The following is a 19058-nucleotide window of genomic DNA, read 5'->3' on the forward strand; positions in this document are numbered from 1 at the left end:
AGTGTGGGTTTCTGAATGCCTTCTCTGTGTCCCCCCACCCCCCACGCGATGTCTCTGATTCATTTTCAGACTCAGACCTTAGAAGGATTTCAAAGGGAAACTCCAATGGGGTATCACGGTATCCCTGCAAACTCCCCATTGCGACCCCCCCCAACAAGGCTCTGCTGTTCCCTGGGAATGTGAACTCAGGAGGGGAGAGAACTGGGCACAGCCAGGGCACCTTCTCTAGAAGGACAGGGCGTGTCATGGGAATCATGGGAGTCGTGGGAATCGGAACCTGCATCCCCCTGCCCCCCACCCCAGGCTTCTCAGGAATGCACGCCTTACCTAACAGCAGCCCAAGGGGGTGGGGTGGGGGGACTCTTTGCTGGAGTGGAATTTCTCAGCAAGCAGCCTCAGCTCCAAATTGCTGGTTTGCTAAGAAGTCCTCTAATCCTAATGCCCCCTCCCAGGGAGCACTTTAAATGACCGTTCACACGGTTCCCAAGGTGTTTTCAAATACCTGGCTGCAATAAAGTTCGGATGGGAAAGATTTTCTTTCTCAACAGATTATATTTTGTCATTGTTTTGTTTTGGTTTTTAAGTTTTTTCAATGTTTATTTATTTTTGAGAGAGAGTGCGAGAGTGAGCGGGGCAGGGGAAGAGAGAGAGGGAGACACAGAACCTGAAGCAGGCTCCGGGCTCTGAGCTGTCAGCACGGAACTTGACGCAGGGCTCGAACTCATGGACCCTGAGATCATGACCTGAGCCGAAGTCTGATGCTTAACTGACTGAGCCACCCAGGCGCCCCCATTGTTTTGTTTTCATACATCAAATTGCCTATGATGCTATTTTTGATTACAGAAGAACGTCAAAAGTTTTGCCCAACACCAACTGATTGGTACCATTACTGGCAATGATAATCCTGTGTTTGAATTTCCAGGTCACCCCGGATCCACTCAGGCTGAATGGTAGATAAAAGGCCACAGGGCTACCCCTTCTTGCACTGGCCCCGGAGGGGGATCTTCTACTGTCATTATCGATCTATTCTCTTTGCTTCCCAAAGTTTTTCCGACACGCTCTGTCTCATTGGTGCCACATGGAGGGCGGTCCCAGCCTGTGGCTGCCACAGCCTTCGAGTTACCAACCACAGCTTGACGTTGTCGTACCTGTATCTTCTATCCGTTGCCGTTTATTTCATTCTCTCTTCCCTCCACCTTCATATATTTCCGGACCCCACTTAGCTGAGCCCTAGAAAGGCACTGGGTCTGTCGCCACCCTGGCCACAGCTACAGAAAACGCTGGAAGAAGTCCGAGTGGACAGGAACAGCGGGACGTCTCTCTCTGGGATTCCCTCCTCACCCGTGGTCCCCAGCCCAAAGCCACTCCTCTTGACTTCTCTTTACGTTATCCTAAGTATTCCCACCAGGGACTCAAGCACATGAGTTTTCAGAATTCCACTTAGTATAACCCGTGCCTGGCATTTATCAAGCAAAGGGGAGAGACCACCAAGGAAGGAGCCACATAGAGAATAACTACAGTCACGGTCCCAACAAACAAACAAAAAACGGGTTTCAGATAGTGGTGATAATATACCCTCCGCTTCCAGAGGACAAGCTCAGGGTCCCAGGAGTCACTGCCTCAGCGCTTTGCAAGTCTGGAGCGCCTCGCCGTCCAGGGTGCACGTGACCAAGGACGACTAGACATGCGGGCGGTAAGAGCTCTAAGTGGAAAACACACACCTGATTTCCAACAGTTACAAAAAAGAATCCAAAACATATTAGTATTTTTTATATCAATTGCATGTTTAACGATAGGATTTTGGATGTTGGGAGATAAATAAAATATATGGTTAAAATGAAGTCCACCTTCTTTTTTGCCTTCTTTAAGGTGGCTATTAGAACATGAACGCTGATACCTGTGGCCACCATTTTGTTTCCACGGGATGTTGCTTCTCAAATAATGGCCTTACCTCCTGCCTTGCGGGGAGCCTTCTCCAGGGGACTTGCTTAGTTCCTTACAACAGTCCAGGACAAAAGTTCTCTGTGTCTCTCACTTCCCATATTCCTCCCATTCGATTCTGCTCTTCGGTCTGGGACAGTCACCTCATCCACAGCCAACCAAACGGACCGTCCTGATGGGGTAGGACCCTCTCCGATAACCAGGAGGATTGTATCTGCCCCTTACAGCCAGCTTCACCATCCAATAATCTCAGTCCCTACCATGAGAATTATAGATCCCCCTCATCATAACCCCTCATCCATCTCAGGTCTTTCCCAAAGAAAATGCAACATCCAGGACGAGCATTTATTGCGAAACTGGTAAGAGCCCCACCTTCCTGAGACGGTCTATGTATCTGGCCGTATCTACATGGAAGGTTCACAGATCTCATGCATAACCTTTATTTTTTTAATTTTTATTTCTTTTTTTGCCAGATGGAGGCTGTGGCCTGCTCCGGGAAGGAAATGCTGACCCGACCAGCCGGGTAGCTTGGTTTTAATCTTGTCTAGATTTCTATCTAATTCATATTCCTCTGGTGCCTACAAAAGAAGAACGCTGACTTCACACACATCCTTTCGAAGCCCATAAAGAATAATCCTCTTACCATGACTTACCCGTAGGATAAGACTTTCCCTACCTTTTAGGGGTTACGATATACCCGGTAAGGGATGAAAGAGAGATAACAAGATCTGGGGACACATCTACGTGGGGCTGAACAACTAACTGGACCCCAAGAACATTCCCGAGGTCAGCTCTATTTACGCCGAAAAATTTGATGAACAGATTAAATGCTCTCACTTTTCACTCAAATTTAGAGGCCTGGTATAAAGACAGCTATAGATTTATGGAAACGGTAGAGTTATCGGAAAGCGCTGTAGGATACTAGATTTATACCAGCCGCTGATAATGCAGCACAGTCTGGCGGCAGTTCCTGGTGGCTGACGTCTGAGGAAATAGACGGCAACACCCAACTGCAGATGGCTCCTGATAACTGGCCATCTCTTTTCCGAGTGGCCAGAAGTGTTATTTCGGGAGCACGACACAGAGCAGACCATCTGTTAAGGTTCTGGGGGAAGCTTCAGTTGGTCATACGTGGCGAAGGCAGCCAATGAGGCAGAACTCGAGCACGGCCGTGGACGTGCCAGAGATCGCCGAACCCCCCGTGCTGACCGCAAGGGAAGGGCTCTGAGCTCCAGGGATCACGGACACTCCGAGGGAAGGGGCTGAGGGCTGCTGGGGTGTCTGCTGGGCCTCTCCCAGGCCTCCGTTGTCCCCGTGTCTTGGAAACTGGGAAACGTGTTGCTTTGCTGTCTATTTTTGGTACCAGAGGACTGTGGCCTTTCCCGAACAAGCGTGTCTCTCATGTTAACAGTGTGCGAGCAGACGTGCCCTGGGAAGGCTGGTTCAAGGCTAACGGGGCAAGAATTACAACACACAGCGAGTAACTGTAATTTAAAGCGAAGCCTGCAGATCTTCTCAAACCTTTATCCCAAGCGTGAAGTTTTGTTTTCAATGCTTGAAAGGCCAGAGTTGTCTTTGTAAACAGAGACTGGGCCTCAGCAGGCCAGAGCAGGGGGTCGTCTGACCTCGGCCATCACTGGCCAGGCCCTGACGGGCTCTGGCATTCACCTGCTCTCGTCTCCAGCACGTCCCTCGCCCCGGAAAGTTCAGAGTGCGCTTCATATGTCTTGCAAAGCAACAGCGATGGGTAAGTAAGCCATACGATACAAAAATACATGTATGCTGAAACAAAACAGCTTCTTTCTGGATTTCTCTATGGTCAAATTTGGGGTAATTTCTCCCTTTCTCCCTCTCTCCCTCTATTCCTTTCTTCTTTCTTCTCTCCGTTCCTTGTATCTTTCCTCCCTCTCACCCCCCCTTTTTCCTATCCTTCTTGACCCTGCCCCTCTTTTGCTAGTGCTCTGTGCACCTACATTGTCTGCCTATTGAATAATCCCGATCTGGTGTCATCTTTGAATAATCACACACCCCCAAACTCTTTGACTTCCTGCACATCTCTTTATGGTTTTATCTCCCACGAATGTAAGAGTGTACACCACTCTCCCACCACTGTAGAGTGAGAACATCGTCTATTCATATCCCTCACCCCACATACAAGGACACTCTGTTCATTGGTTTCTGTAATCCCCAGTGTCTCTTGAGGTGGCATGATGCTCCCCTATCAGCTCTGGTGGCCTCTGACTAATATATCCCAACCCATCACCATCTTTCAACAATAATAGACCAGGGAGTGGGGTCCCAATCAGGGGGCTCCACAACCACAGGACTTCCTTTCCTTTTCCTTCTCAGCATCTTGGAGGGTCTCTTCCTCCTTCCCCCCATTCTCCCACGGCCATCCTCAGGACCAGCAGAGGGTACGTCAGTGCAAAGGGAAGATGGCTGCCCCTCCCCCAATCACCTTCTCTCAGTCTCAAACCTGGCACATCACGGCATCCCTTTCCCTCAACTCCCCTCCCCACAGTCACTGTTCCATAACTCATGCCAGAAACTTTTCTCCATCTCATGTAAACACAATGACCAGATTTTCCAGAAAGTTCTAATTTAAATTTTTCTGTTTGCCAAGCCCTACCTCCCATTTGAGGAAATATGGCCACTCGTCCAGTATGGAATATAATGGAAGCCTGTTGTCAGTACCTGTAAAAATAACTCTGATTTTGTCCTTTTTAGGGTCTAAGTAATTGTCGAGCAGCACAAGAAGAAGGCGGGCATAACAAAGTTAAGGTGCATGACTTTCACACTGGACATCTCATACTTGCTTGAGAATCTGGAAAAAGCAGCAGACTTTGATTTCGGAAAAACACACAATGTGCAACATCAAACTGCCCTCCACATAAATGGAGAGGACAAATTCTTTTTTTTTTTTTTTAGTTTGTTTATTTATTTTGAGAGAGACAGAGTGTGAGTGGCAGAGGGGCAGAGAAAGAAGAAGAATGTCAAGCAGGCTCTGTGCTGTCAGCACAGAGCCCACGCGGGACTCGAACTCACGAAATCGTGAGACCATGAACCAAACCCAGTGGAAATTGGGAGTCAGATACCCAAGCCGCTGAGCCACCCCCGGGGGGCCCCAAGAGGACAGATTCTTTAATGGGAAGTATCAGAGGAGGTAACAACACAAACAGAAAGCAGCAAGACCTTTTTTTGTTTCACTCATTAATACACTGACTCTTGTTTCACGCCCACTAAGTGCTGGAGCATTCTGGGCACTTTGGGAATGCAAAGCAAATATAAGGCATCCCTTTTGCCATCCAGAAGTTCAGTGCAGTGAAGGTAGACATGCCTGCAAATCATTCTCTTTTGTTTTTTAATTTCAAAATCATCATAAACTTATAGGAAAGTTGCAGGTACAAGATGAAGACATTTTTCTTCCATCGCTTAATGCGAAGTTGCCGATCTGTCGTCCCAACTCTGATAACCATGTCTCTTATTTTCTGTATTCTGATGCTCTGACAGCTGGGGTCTTGCTGCCCCTGGAGGGGCCGCCCCCAGCAGGGTAGCCCGTTCCTAAAGATGACGAACAACCCGCATCGAGCATGCTTTTCAATGCAAACCGACCAAGCCAGAGTCCGCACCCATGATCTACACCAAACGCCTGATCACCCCAAAGCAGGTACCAGACAAGAAGGACAGCTTCTCTGCCCGAGAGCCTACTGATAGTTCAAAACAGCCAATCCCAGGCCCGCTCGCCCTGCCTCGCCTGTTCTTCCCATGGAAGCGAGAGTAAAAGCTCTGGTCTACATTTTCCCTTCACTCCCTCTGCTTCCTTACAGACACTGCTTCCCCTTGTGGGCCTGTGTGGGGTGCCACGGCTCCCAGAGACTATAACCAGCTAGATGGATCTTCGACGGCAGTCTCTCGTTCCCGTACCTAAATGCTAACAAAACCTGTTAAACCGCGGTCATCTGCGACTACTTCGTGCGTACTTCCTATGTAACTACAAAACAACTCTTAAATTTTAGAAATTAACACTGATACGTTACTGCCATCCAGTCTTCAGACACCTTTTCAGTTTTGCCAGTTATCCCAATAATGTCCTCTAGAGCCAAAGGATCCAGACCAGAATCAGACATCACGCGTAGCCGTCAGGCCTCTTTAGCATCGTGTAGGCCGGAACGGTTCCTTGGCCTTTCCTTGACCTTCAGGACCTCGACACTTATTGAGATTACAGGCCAGTTATTTTGCAGGAAGTCCCTCGATCAGGCCTCCCTGATGCTTCTTCGCACGATTAGGCTCAAGTGCTGCGTCTTTGATGAAATGCCACCGAAGAGACGCTGTGTCCTCAGCGTGTGCCTTCGGGTCACGATATCAGTTCGCTTCCTTACTTTGGTCACTTGATGAAATTGTGTCTGCCAGGCTTTTCCACTAAACGGTTACCCTTCTTCCCGTTATAATTTAAAACCTTTTCGTGGAGGAAAAACTTTGAAACTATAGAAATATCCTGTTCCTCATCATACGTCCAATTTACATATTACCACAACTTCTTCCTTTCTATGTTACTCAACAGGCTACAATCTGTTACCTAGAACCCATTATAATTTGTTACCCTCATTATTTTATATTCAGATTGACCCAAATTTAACAAGTGTGTGCTTTTAAAAAAAATTTTATTAATGTTTGTTTATTTTTGAGAGAGAAAGAGAGAGAGTGTAAGCAGAGGAGGGGCAGAGAGGGAAGCAGGCTCCAGGCTCTGAGCTGTCAGCACAGAGCCTGACGCGGGGCTCGAACTCACAAACCGTGAGATCAACCTGAGCCGAAGTCGGACACTTAACCGACCGAGCCACCCAAGAGCCCCTAACAAGTGTGTGCTTTTAAAAAGTGACCTCAGGGGCGCCTGGGTGGCTCAGTCGGTTGGGCGGCCGACTTCGGCTCAGGTCATGATCTCGCTGTCCGGGAGTTCGAGCCCCACGTCGGGCTCTGGGCTGACAGCTCGGAGCCTGGAGCCTGTTTCGAATTCTGTGTCTCCCTCCCTCTCTGACCCTCCCCCGTTCATGCTCTGTCTCTCTCTGTCTCAAAAATAAATAAACGTTAAAAAAAAATTTTTTTTAAATAAAAAAATAAAAAGTGACCTCAATTTCCTTCTGACGTGCCCTCGGACTTTTTAAAGTACTTCCTTGCTTTCTTTCTTAGTGAGATGTTCCAGCCTCTTCTTGTACTTTCCTTGCCCCAGCTCCAGAATTGACTGTTTCTCCCAGGAGTCCTGTATCTTTTGAGAGGATGATGGTATTGAGAAGTCAAGCCCCAGGCACTGGATGTGTTCATTTCCATGGGGGTGTTGCCGCTCCTGGCCTTCTTGGGGAGCAGAAGGAGGAAGCATCGGTATGTACCCGTATGCATATGTACACATCTTGCACACACACACACACACACACACACATTTTGTTCACATTTATTTCTCTGTCTCTATCTCTCTAACATACGATTCTGTCTTTGGAGAAGGATAGGGTAGGGTGGATGATGCCAATAGGTTTGGGGTCCTGAGAAGGTTTTTGTTGTTGTTGTTGTTGTTGTTGTTGTTCCTTGGTTGGTTGATTTATTAGTACGCTAGGGCTACCATAACAAAATGCCACGGACTGGGTGGTTTCTACAGCAGCTATTTTCTCACAGTTGTAGAGGCTGGAAGTCTGAGATCAAGGTGTCAGCACGGTTGGTTTCTCCCAAGGTCTCTCTCCTTGGCCAAAAGATGGCCGCCTTCTCCTGTGTCCTCCCACGGACTTCCCTCTGTGCATGTCTGTGTCCTGATCTCCTCTTCTTGAAAAGACACCTGTCACATCAGATGAGGGCCCACACATCTGCCTTCGTTTTCACTTAAATACATCTTTGAAGACCGTATCTCCAAATACGGTCACACTCTGAGGTACTAAGGGTTGAATCTGAGAGGGAGGGGGGTACAATTCAGCCTATAATAGTTAATTTACCAGAAAAATCAGCATGCTATTTGGCAAAGGTCTACACGTTCTAAATCTAGAGAACTCAAGCATCAACACAACAACCAGTAATGAAGATTTTTATTTTATTTTTATTTGTTAAGAGAGAGAGAGCAAGTGAGCAGGAAAGAGGGGCAGAGGAAGACAGAGAGAAAATTTTAGGCGGGCTCCAAGCCTGAGGCAAGGCTCGATCCCATGGTCCTGGGATCATGACCTGAGCTGAAATCAAGAGTTGGGTACTCAACCAATGGAGTCACCCAGACGCCCCAGTAATGAAGACTTTTAAAAAGAAACAAACAAACAAAATTCATAGTTCCCCTCTTCAGTGGACAGGCTCTGTCTAAATTGGGATGAGCCAGTCTGCTCACGGCAAAGAAGGACGTCCTTCCCTTCTAGGCCTTTCGATAGCCCGTGGGGACTCTCTTCTCCCTAATATCTGTAGTTACACTCAGTTTCTCATTTTAACTTTACTTGTAATGTCCTAAAAAAAAATGTCCTTTGAGAATTTAATTGGTTAAAAAGGCATTTTTAAAGATTGACCCTCACGCTAAGCAAAAACAATATCAAGAGATTTCGATTTCTGACGAATTTCATTCTTTGTTTTACAGGATCATCAGTTCCACATGAAGCCAAAAGGTCCACTTTTTTTTTTCTTTTTTTCTTAACATCTAAACTGGCTTCGAATGGAGACAGACTTCTCCTTTACTTATTTCCATCTTACTTTTTTTACAAACTAGTATCCGTGAGGTGCATTTTATGCTACGTAACACAAGGGCATGATTTGACCGTAGTTTCTTTTTGCCACGAGGGGTTGGCACAAAGCTTCTCTCTGCATCAGGTTCCACTGCACCAGCTCAGCGAGGAGGAGTGTGCAGTGCCCGGGCTCAGGCCGCAGAGCTGGGCTGTTTGGGGCAAGACTCACGATCTTGCTGGCATGATCCTCTCCTCTGCCGTGAAATGGAAGAATTGCCCCCGTCAGGGCGCCTAGTGCCTGGAGAACGCTCAACAATAAACAACTTCGTGCCGAATACTTGTGGGAATCAGAGAGAGAGAGAGTGTGGCCAAAAGCCCCCGCAACGGTACCCGCCAGCCTGAGAGAAGAATCGAGAAAAGGGGCAGTAGAGAAAGCGATAGATGGCAAGCTTTATCATTTCTGGCGATGGGCCTTGGTGATAGGGTTAAGGAATTGGTGCAGAAGAGCGGAAGTCAAAAATTAGGGGAACTGCCACCCGTTTTCTTTAGATAAACCGTATCTTTATATGAAGAAGGTAGATTACACAGAGCATCATGCTTTTCCTTTGGTTCCATTGCGCACCCCGGACGGGCATCCCGTCCTCAGACCCGGCTCTGCGTCCCCCTAAATCCCGGGGAGTCGTGCCTCCCTGGCCACCGCAGTAAAGCGGTCTGGGGGACACACTACCCCAGGGTGGCCAGCGGGCACCTTCCCGTGTGCATGAAAGTTCACTGAACTCGCCCCCCTGCCCCCACCCCCGGCCTTGTTCTCTTCCCTTCCATCAGCAGCTCAGAGCTGAGCTGTCCACTAAGCTCTCCTCCACGCCGTCCAAAGGCACTCGTCCCCGGACTCTGAATTAGACACGGCAGAAAAGAGTCTGCAAGGTCAAACGCAGAGTAGTTCCTCTTTCGGTATCAAAATAAAGCATTCCTTGCATTTCCCTGAAATTTCTTCTTCCTCTTCTCCCGCTTCTCCTTCTCCTTTGAGACCCTCCGGGGAGAATTTCCCACGAGCCGAGCTACGCTACATCCTCAACAGGCTGGGGCTCGGTGAGACCCCACTGAAGTCGCGGTCTGCTCGTTTTAAAACACCAAAACCCGAAGTTTAGCGAGTCCGGAGGTTCCCGAGCTTGGGGCGCGCCTGGGTGGCTCAGCCCGTTGAGGGTCTGACTCTTGGTTTCGGCTCAGGGCACGATCGCGGGGTCGTGGGAGCGAGCCCCTCTGTTCTTCCACACTTCCCACAGATCCTCGTGGCTGACCCACGTCTCAAAATTTCTTCCCCGGACATGACACTTCACAGGCACACGCGCGCACACACACACACACACGTGCATATGTCTGCGTGCATGCAAAGCTATACACGTGCATCTAACACCCCATACACAGAACGCCTGCAGACCCGCATTCCTGCACAAACACACACGAACATCCTCACATCGTGCTCCTACATACGTGCCCTTACCCCGCCCCCCACAGCGCTGAGCACACACACTCATCTACGCACACAAATGTCTATACACCTAATTACACCCTGAACACCCATCGGTGCACCTACCCTGACGCGCACGCTCCCCTGCGTGCACACACCCTTACACACGTGCCAATACCGTTCCCACGCACACACACCCCTGAACACACGCTCCCCGTACACACACAGACCTGCCCGCACATGCACATGCGCCCGGCCACTGTCAGAACACGGATGAAAGCGGAAGAAGCTAGGGTCACGTGTTATCATTCTGTATTTCCAATAATGGGACCAAGGGAAATTTTCTCTCTGCGTTAATTTTTTTTTTTAATGATGTTATTTGGCAATACATATATACGGAGAGGAGAAAGATCATTTCAGGTCATCCAGTCAAGAAGTTTTCGTGCTGAGGAGACATTTGAGGCAACCTAACTAAGACCATGTCAAGAACTGCACTCAGAAGACACCTTTGTGTGCCCTCGTTTTGTTTTGCTTTTTAAAAGATTATGGAATTGAAAACATGGCCTTTGTTCTACTTCGTATTCGATTACCGGTGAATTTTTGCAAATAAAAAAAATTTTTTTTTTTTTTTAAATTTTGAGAGAGAGAGAGGGTGTGAGCAGGGGAGGGGCAGAGAGAGAGGGAGACACAGAATCCGAAACAGGCTCCGGGCTCTGAGCTGTCGGCCCAGAGCCCGACGCGGGGCTGGAACCCATGAGCTGTGAGATCGTGACCTGAGCCGGAGTCGGTCGCTCAACCGACTGAGCCACCCTGGCGCCCCTGAATTTTCGCAATTTTAGAATACTTAAGTATTTTAGTTGAGCGCGTGCTATCCCAGCTTTGCAAAACAATGGTAAAACACAGAGATTCCATCCAGGGATACCGTCCTCGGACCATTTATTACCAACAACTTACGGAAGCAGAACTTCTGGAGCTTTTGAGGGTGCAGACAGAAGGCTTGGCCTGGTGCTGCTTACACGCTCTGGGCTCTCCCCATCTACATGTCTGAGATTCGATTTCTTTCGCCTTGAAAAGAACTAGAGTGGATACTTTTCTATTAGGACAAATATACCTTGTTATCCTCCAACCTATGTGTTAATATTTACGAGGAGAGAAGTACTGGGCACAATAAAACCATTTCCGATGTGTCAAGTTTTATAGTGAGTCACGCATCTGTCTAACCAGATAAATGTGACAGGACATCCTGTAGGCACCGTGCAGTTTTTCCAATGCTTCTAAGTTTTTCTCTTTTCTTTTGCTTTTCTCTTCTTTTGTTTTCTTTTCTTTTCTTTTCTTTCCCCCTTCTTCTTCTCCTTCTCCTTCTCCTCCTCCTTCCCCTCCTCCTCCTCCTCCTCCTTCTGGCCCTGCATGAGACCCAAAGGCAAATAACCAAATACTAAAACATGTTATAAGTCTAGCTGCAGCTGTGTACAAAAAGAAAGAATTGTAAAGGAAAAAACAAAAAAGAAAGAAAGAATTGTAAAGGTACTATTGAAGGCCGATCGTGTTTGATAACATCTCCGCAAGACAGATTTTTCTTTTAGAGCACAAATCCCTTCTCTGTTGATTTTTGACTCATTTGTACTGTTTCCACCCTCACTTCCACTCTTGCCATGTGCTATTGTTGTTTGTTTTTATTGGGAAATAAGGGACTTCTCTGAAAGGGAAAGGACACTTCATTTGGTTTCAGCAACATGCTACTTTATACAGAGTTCCCACATCGACTTTGGTTTTTACATAACCTTCCTGACGGAATGGTGACAGGATCGTCAGATCCGGTAGACAACAGATGATGAGCCACCAATGAAAATAATCACCAGAATAGCACAGAAAGTCAGCTAATATGTATCAAAAGGATGAACAATTGAGAAGTTGATGAATCACTGTTTAGGTTTTACTTACAGAACAAACTTTGTGGTTTCTTTAGCGAGAATAACACTTAATAAACATTAATTGATTGAGTCGTATTTGGTTTCCACAAACGTCCTCAAATATCTGAAGCATTGTATTTCACACCAAAAAGTTATAATCACCCGTCTAACCCCAAAGATGATCATGCAATGAGTTAAACTTAATCAAACATTTAACTGTAGATATTAACATACACGTACAAAAGTAATGCACGACTTTGATAATTATTCTTTCTGCCAGTTACTGGCTGTGTGATACTGGGAAAGTGACCTAGCCTCTCTGAGCCTCACTTTCCTCATCTGCAACTTAGGGATTAACAACACCAACAGCACATCCTTGTTGTGAGAAGTAAATAAAGCAGCATCCAGCAAGTGTCCTGCTCAGCACACGATGAAAACGAGATAATTATGGTAGGTCAAAAAGCCTGTGTTCCATCCTGGAACCATCAAGTTACTAGTTTGAGATCAGACAAGGTTTCTCTTTTCTGTCGCCCAACTTTATCATGAGATGAAACAAAAATGCGCATGTGGGGCCACCCGGGGGGCTCAGTCCGTTAAGCATCCGACTCTTGATTTCAGCTCGGGTCATAATCTCGCCGTTCATGAGTTCGAACCTCACGTCGGGCTCTGCACTCACAGTGTGGAGCCTGCTTAGGATTCTCGTTCTCTCCCTCTCTCTCTCTCTGCCCCTCTACCCCTCCTGTTCTCTCGCTCTCTCAAAATAATAAAAACTTAAAACAAAAGCAGGGGGGGCAGTGTGGGGAAGAGGGGAAAATGGGTGGTGGGCACTGAGGAGGGCACTTATTGGGGTGATGACTGGGTGTTGTACGTAAGCGATGAATCACGGGAATCTACCCCCAAAACCAAGAGCACACTGTATATACTATAGGTTAGCCAATTTGACGATAAATTATATCAAAAAAAAAAAAAAAAAAAGCACGTGAAGCCTGCTGCACACTCCTGGCCATTGGAAGGCAGCTACTGGATTCCCTTTCCTGACCTTCCCTGGTACTCTGACTCAATAACGGCTACAGATCTCACGTCCACTCCATCATTAATCCTACAGCTAGTCCATTTAACCGGTTCAGCGTCGTTCACGTTAGCGAGGCCCTTGTTCCCTGGTTAGTGCAATGCGAAGCGTGTGAGATATAGAAACTGATTGAGAAGCTGGAAACAGCATCTGGTTTTCAGAAATCTCATCGCATCTTTGAATGTCCCACTTCTTGACAGAGGAGTTCTACCCAACGAGCGTCTTGGACTTCAGGCCTGCTGAATCTTCCGGATGCTTCCATCGGAGCCTTCTCGGGGGCAGGGGGACCCAATTCTCATTCCCGTTTCCAGACTCATGCCGCACATATGTCATGCACACACGTGTACACATGGATACAGTTAAGGTCTCTTCAACCTCATTTAATAAATTGTCCTAAATTTGAATTTTTTTCTCCATTTGTCTGTAGCCTAACGTGTTTGATTATTCTAGCCTGACTGGTTCGCAGTCATGTCCTGAGCCCATTTCTTTAGAGCCCCCTTCTCAGAGGTCCGAAATCCAGGTACTGCTAGGGGACTAAGTACACATTAAAAATGATTTCTTATGGCCATCTGTGTTCTCTCAGGAATGCGCCCTAAACAGCCCTGTACTTGAGCACTGTTCTAAACTTTCAAGTTCAGATCACAAAACACTCATGTAAAGGAACTTTAGAAGATTCAGCTTTAGTTTTCTGGTCACCAGAAGGATTTCTTTGATTCCATTTAACAGGAGCATCTAGTTGGACTGGTTTATAAGACTCCATAATAGTTGAAGGTTTAATCTCCTTAATACAAGCTACTCACCACCTCTTTTGTATGCAGATCCCCCTCAAAGGATTTTCCTTCTTGAAATCAAAAGCTGCTTCCAATTGGTCTAAGCAAAAATATCGCTTTATACTGCTCACATAATTTCCCAGGTCACAGTGAATAATTTTCTCAGGTCAAATGCCCTGAACAGGAAATAAAAGTCCTCCTAGTATGTCTTGCCATCAAAAGCAGAGACTCTGAAACCTGAAAGTTCCTACGGATGCCATGCGGACCAGCCTCTAAGCCCAAAAGTGAGGAAACCAAGGTTTCACAGCTAATAAATGGTGAAGCCAGAGCTTGAAACAGAGCTCTCATAATTCCTATGCGATGTTCTTTCTATCAAAGAAAGGTTATTTTTATCACCAGCTTAAATCCCAGAGAACTTAAGCTTTATGGATGCATAAAAGCATACGATTATTTTTATACAATTGATTTTTAGTGCACTGGAGAACGCATTCATCTCGCAAATATTCATTGAGCTATATGTGTCTGGCATTGTGCTGGGCACAGGGATAGAAAGGTGTGGAAGACCCCGTCCTCAACCTCAGGAAGCTCGGGGTCCTCCTGGATCAGCCTGTAGAACACAATGTTGTCAGCCCCGTCTGCATTCGAGGCAGGGCATGCACAGATGAGGTGGGTCATGACTGCAGACCAGTGGAGATCATGGAGAGAGTAGACTGCACGCACCATGGTTCTGGATCCGAAGACCTGAGTTGAGTCCCAGCCTCCCATTCGCTACTTACGTGCCCTCAAGCAAGTCTTTTCATTTCTCTGTGTGACATAATACATGCAATGTACCTCGACCAATGCCTAGTACTCCATGAGGACTAGGAGTTGAAAAGCAGAGGTAGAAATCACGCCTACTCTCTGTACCTCAAAAGACTTCTTACAGAGGTTGAATGAACCAACGCCTTCTAAAACCACTTGCAAAATATTATTATGTTTCTCTTACCACCATATTATCATGACTATTATCTTACTCTTTCTTTCCAGTTCAAGCATTCCAACCACTTAACGAAACCCACCCGTGTGGTCCCAACCACCTTCCAAAACCCACAAAGACCAGAGTAAGGAGAAGAGACTTTAAGGAAGAACTTGTGTTTCTGTGTGCCTGACCCCACTGGTTCCGTTATTTTTGCATTCACCAAGCTCCCAGAGAAGTTAGGTAGTAATTCCAGTCTTTAATTGTATCAAGAGGTTGTTTCTGTGTTTTGTTTTATCTTCACGGAGTTTATCGAAAGACTAGTCCATGTTTGTGATAAAGATATTAAGGATGACTAAGGATATTAATACTTTTGTAACATGTTGAACCATGTAAAATTGCCAATAGCTAACCATTTTTTGGACCTGTAAAAATGGCAGTTTCATAGGGTTCAACCTAGTATTTTATTCAAGAGCAGTGGTCATGGGAATGTTAGAAAGACTCACTCCCTCGATACACATTTAGCTGCAAGATGGTTTCATAACATACACCTGAGGACGGCTTACAGCGATCTCTCAAGCAATGCATCTGGGATGAAACTAAGCCCGATGTCTAGAGTGCGATGCTGAGTGGAACAGTGGCCATCGTACTGGCTGGGAGTTAGGATATGCAGCCGGTAGAGCCCGCCGTGTGTTAGATGAGTTGAGTCCCTGAGGCATCTCACAGAAGCTCTCTGAATCTCAGGTTCCCACACCGAGCCTAAGAAACTATACCCGTTCCTTGGATGCAGGCGAGAAGAGTCTGGTCTCGCTCCCCATGAGGTGGAGACCCTGCCTCTGGCACGCCATGCCCTTCCAGAGAAGAGTCTGTGAGTTCCCGCCCTCCTGGAGCCCCCTTCCACCCATGTTCCCGGTACGACAAACCACAAAGTCCCCGCCTAGGTGTTTCTGGGCACATCGGACGCTCGGGTCTCCTCCCCCAGGGAACACAGCATGGCAGCTCACGTCTCCCTAGGCCAAGAGACAGCCGTCTGCAGAGCCGCAGGTGGCATTTCGATGTGCGGGTTAGGAAGGCCGCACTCCTGCGTGCAAGGCTGCTCAGAGTGAGGGGCAGAGGTGAGAAGAGAAGGGGTGAGGGGCAGCACAAGGAAGGGCCTTCAGCCAGCCATCAGCGGTCCTGGTATCGCCTCGCTCTGACGCACACTTCCCCGGGGTCTGAGAATTCCACCTTCCCAAGTCCTTCCAAGACAGTGGTGGTTAGTTTTGTGCGCCAGCTCGGCTGGGCCAGGTACCCGGACATCTGGTCAGACTTCACTGTGGAGTTTGCTGTGAAGGCATCTTTCAGACGAGACTAAAATCTAAATCGGAGGACTTTGAGTAAAGCAGATGATCAGGTGGATGGGCCTCGCTCAAGCACTTAAAGGCCTTAACAGCACAGACTGTGCCCCCCTGAGGGGCACCTGGGTGGCTCAGTGGGTTAAGCAGCCGACTTCGGCTCCGGTCGTGATCTCACGGTTTGCGAGTTCGAACCCTGCATCGGGCTTCGTGCTGACACCTCGGAGCCTGGAGCCCGCTTCGGATTCTGTGTCTCCCTCTCTCTCTGCCCCTCTCCCTGCTCACACTCTGTCTGTCTGTATCTCTCTCTCTCACAAATAAATAAACATTAAAAAAAAAAAAAAGACTGTGGTCCCCTGAGAAAGGAGGAATTCTGCCCCCAGACTGCATTTGAACTTGAGCTGCAATGTCAACTCTACTCTTTCCTGGCATCCAGTCTGCTGGCCAGCCCTGCAGATTTTGGACTCGCTGACCTCCATAATTACATGAGCCGATTTGCTAAAGTAAACCTCTCTCTCTCTCTCTCATATTGATTCTGTTTCTCTGAAGAATCGGAATTAATACAAAGGTTTATTTTACAAGGTAAGAGGCTAGATCATGTTTTATGTATCACTTGATGTATATAGACTAGATATATTAGGCACATAGTATTTGGGCCGCTCAGAAGCGGTCCCACAAATATTAGGGCTGAGCCCGAATATGTCTGCAGTCCCACTTTGTGCAATACAAGAGGTCCGAAAGTGTGTGCTTTGGCCATGTGTGGTGAGCCCTACATAGATACTCATTGCTATCAGAGGGTCAAATCTTGGCATTAAACCTACCGAGGACTCTAGAAAGGGGGCTGGGGGGGGGGAGGGATGAGAACAGGCAGTAGGGTGCAGTGGGAAGGCCATAGGCTTGGTTAGCTAAACCCAAAGTCAGATCTTACCTCCATGTTTCAGCAGGGGTGAGTGATCCGTGTGCCCTTGGAAAACTGCTTTTACTGGCCTGCGACAGCGTTCCCATCAAACATAAGCCGGAGGAAACAGCAGGGGTCTCAAACATTACTGAGAAAACTGTGTACGTGATGTGTCTAAGGGACGTGCCCCGCTCAAGAACCATCCACTACATTGCGAGGGCTGTTGCCACAAAGGACCACGAATGGGTGGTTCGAACCACAGAAATCTGCCGTCTCGCAGTTCTGGAGGCCAGAAGTCCAAGATCAAGGTGTTGGCAGAGCTGATTCCTGCCGAGGCTCCGGGGAAGGATCTGTGGTATGCCCCTCTCCTAACGTCTGCGGGTTTCCTCGCAATATTTCTCATTCCTTGACTCGTGCCTGCACCGCTCTGTCTTATGCGGCATTCTCCTGGCGCGCCGGCATGGTCATCCGGGTTCACGTTCTCCTTTTCTTTATAAGGACAGAGTCCTATTGAATTGCCCCCCCCCCCCCATGACCTCTCTTAACTTGGTTATCTGCAAGTTAATACCTATATTAGAAGAAAGGTACTGGGGGCCCTGGGTGGCTCAGTCAGTCGAGCATCCGACTTCGGCTCGGCTCGTGATCTCACGCTTCATGAGTTCGAGCCCCGTGTAGGGCTCTGGGCTGACGGCTCAGAGCCTGGAGCCTGCTTCGGATTCTGGGTCTCTTTCTCTCTCTCTCTCTCTCTCTCTCTGCCCCTCCCCCAGATGTGTTCTGTCTCTCTCTCAAAAATAAAAATTTATTAAATTCTTAAAAACAAAGAAAAAAAAGAAAGGTATAAAGCGACAAGTCAAGAAGAGCTAGAGGTGAAGTTTCATAGGATTTTAAGGGCTGAACAGATGCAACGAATCTAAAGAAGTTTTCGCGACTCTTTGATGAGGTAGCATTTGAACTGGCCCTTGAAAGATGGGTAAAAATTGGCCAGGTGAAGATGGCCGGAAGGGGAATGTGTGAAAAACAAAACCAAAAACAACCCAAAAAAAGATGTGAAGTTATATGTCAGCGTGAACTAAGCCACATAAAAATATTCTCAACGTCTTGCGTCTTTAAAGTATGAGTTGGCCTTCTTGTCCTTCCTTCCACCTCTTCCCCCACCTCATCCCATCACCGTAACCCTAGACGAGGAAAACTGAGTCACTTGACTGCCTTCACAGGACCTCATGTGAGCTAGATGTGACTCACTTCGTAGATAAGCAAACAGGATCATGTTAAGTATCGCGTACCCGATCATCACAAAGGACCTCTTCTGATACGCTGGGGTCACGTCAATGAGCAGTTCAAGTTCAACATCACAGCCTTGAACCAAAGCTCTCCCACTGGGTGGTAAGACAAATACATATACTCTAAAATTCCAACTTAATTCATGTGAATTTTTTCTCTTATAACTTTGAATCTGTTCTACAGTCAGATCTGAAGACTCCCTAAGTAAGAACTTCATAGGACAGTGTATTTTTAGGATAGTGGTATTCTCAGAGCTTAACAACAGCGAATCAAAATAAACAGGACTTTGGAGGAACACGCACACGCACACGCACACACACACACACACACAAACTATTCAGATCAACCAAAAGACATACCCAAAGTCAGAAGAAAAAAAAATCATAAACCTACCCTGGAATGAACTCTACCTTTAAGAGGGCAGTTGAGATTTTACGGAGTGGCCTGTAAGGAATATTCTGCATTTTCTGGACATTTCTGGAGGTGGGGGCGAGTGATGGAAAATGACCACAACAAGGCCGTGGAGGTCCCTCCTAACACTTTAGCTGAGCACTAGAGAGATATCACTAGCCTGGAGACAAGTCAAGGAATCGTAACAACACCTCTTTGTACATAATTAGAATCTGTAGCTCCCCGTGGAATACTTGGCCGAGCAGTGGTGGCCATTCGAGCCCAAGAAGTGGTAATAGCCAGACCAGGCTATCAGGCTGGCTCTACAGAGAACTGGGGGGGGGGGGGGGGGAGGGCGGGGGGTGGTT

At 47.4% G+C, this 19058-nt stretch overlaps 1 long non-coding RNA gene across 1 annotated transcript; it reads left to right on the plus strand.

Moving 5' to 3' along the window:
• Positions 1-928: 928 nt before the first annotated feature.
• LOC125156549 (uncharacterized) lies at positions 929-9804 on the plus strand. The gene is made up of 5 exons (XR_007148664.1): positions 929-1693; positions 2415-3688; positions 4669-5913; positions 7166-7314; positions 8531-9804. It is a non-coding gene; the product is annotated as an uncharacterized LOC125156549 (long non-coding RNA).
• The last annotated feature ends 9254 nt before the right edge of the window (positions 9805-19058 follow it).

This window comes from Prionailurus viverrinus, chromosome F2 (assembly GCF_022837055.1).
Source record: "Prionailurus viverrinus isolate Anna chromosome F2, UM_Priviv_1.0, whole genome shotgun sequence".
NCBI lineage: Eukaryota > Metazoa > Chordata > Mammalia > Carnivora > Felidae > Prionailurus > Prionailurus viverrinus.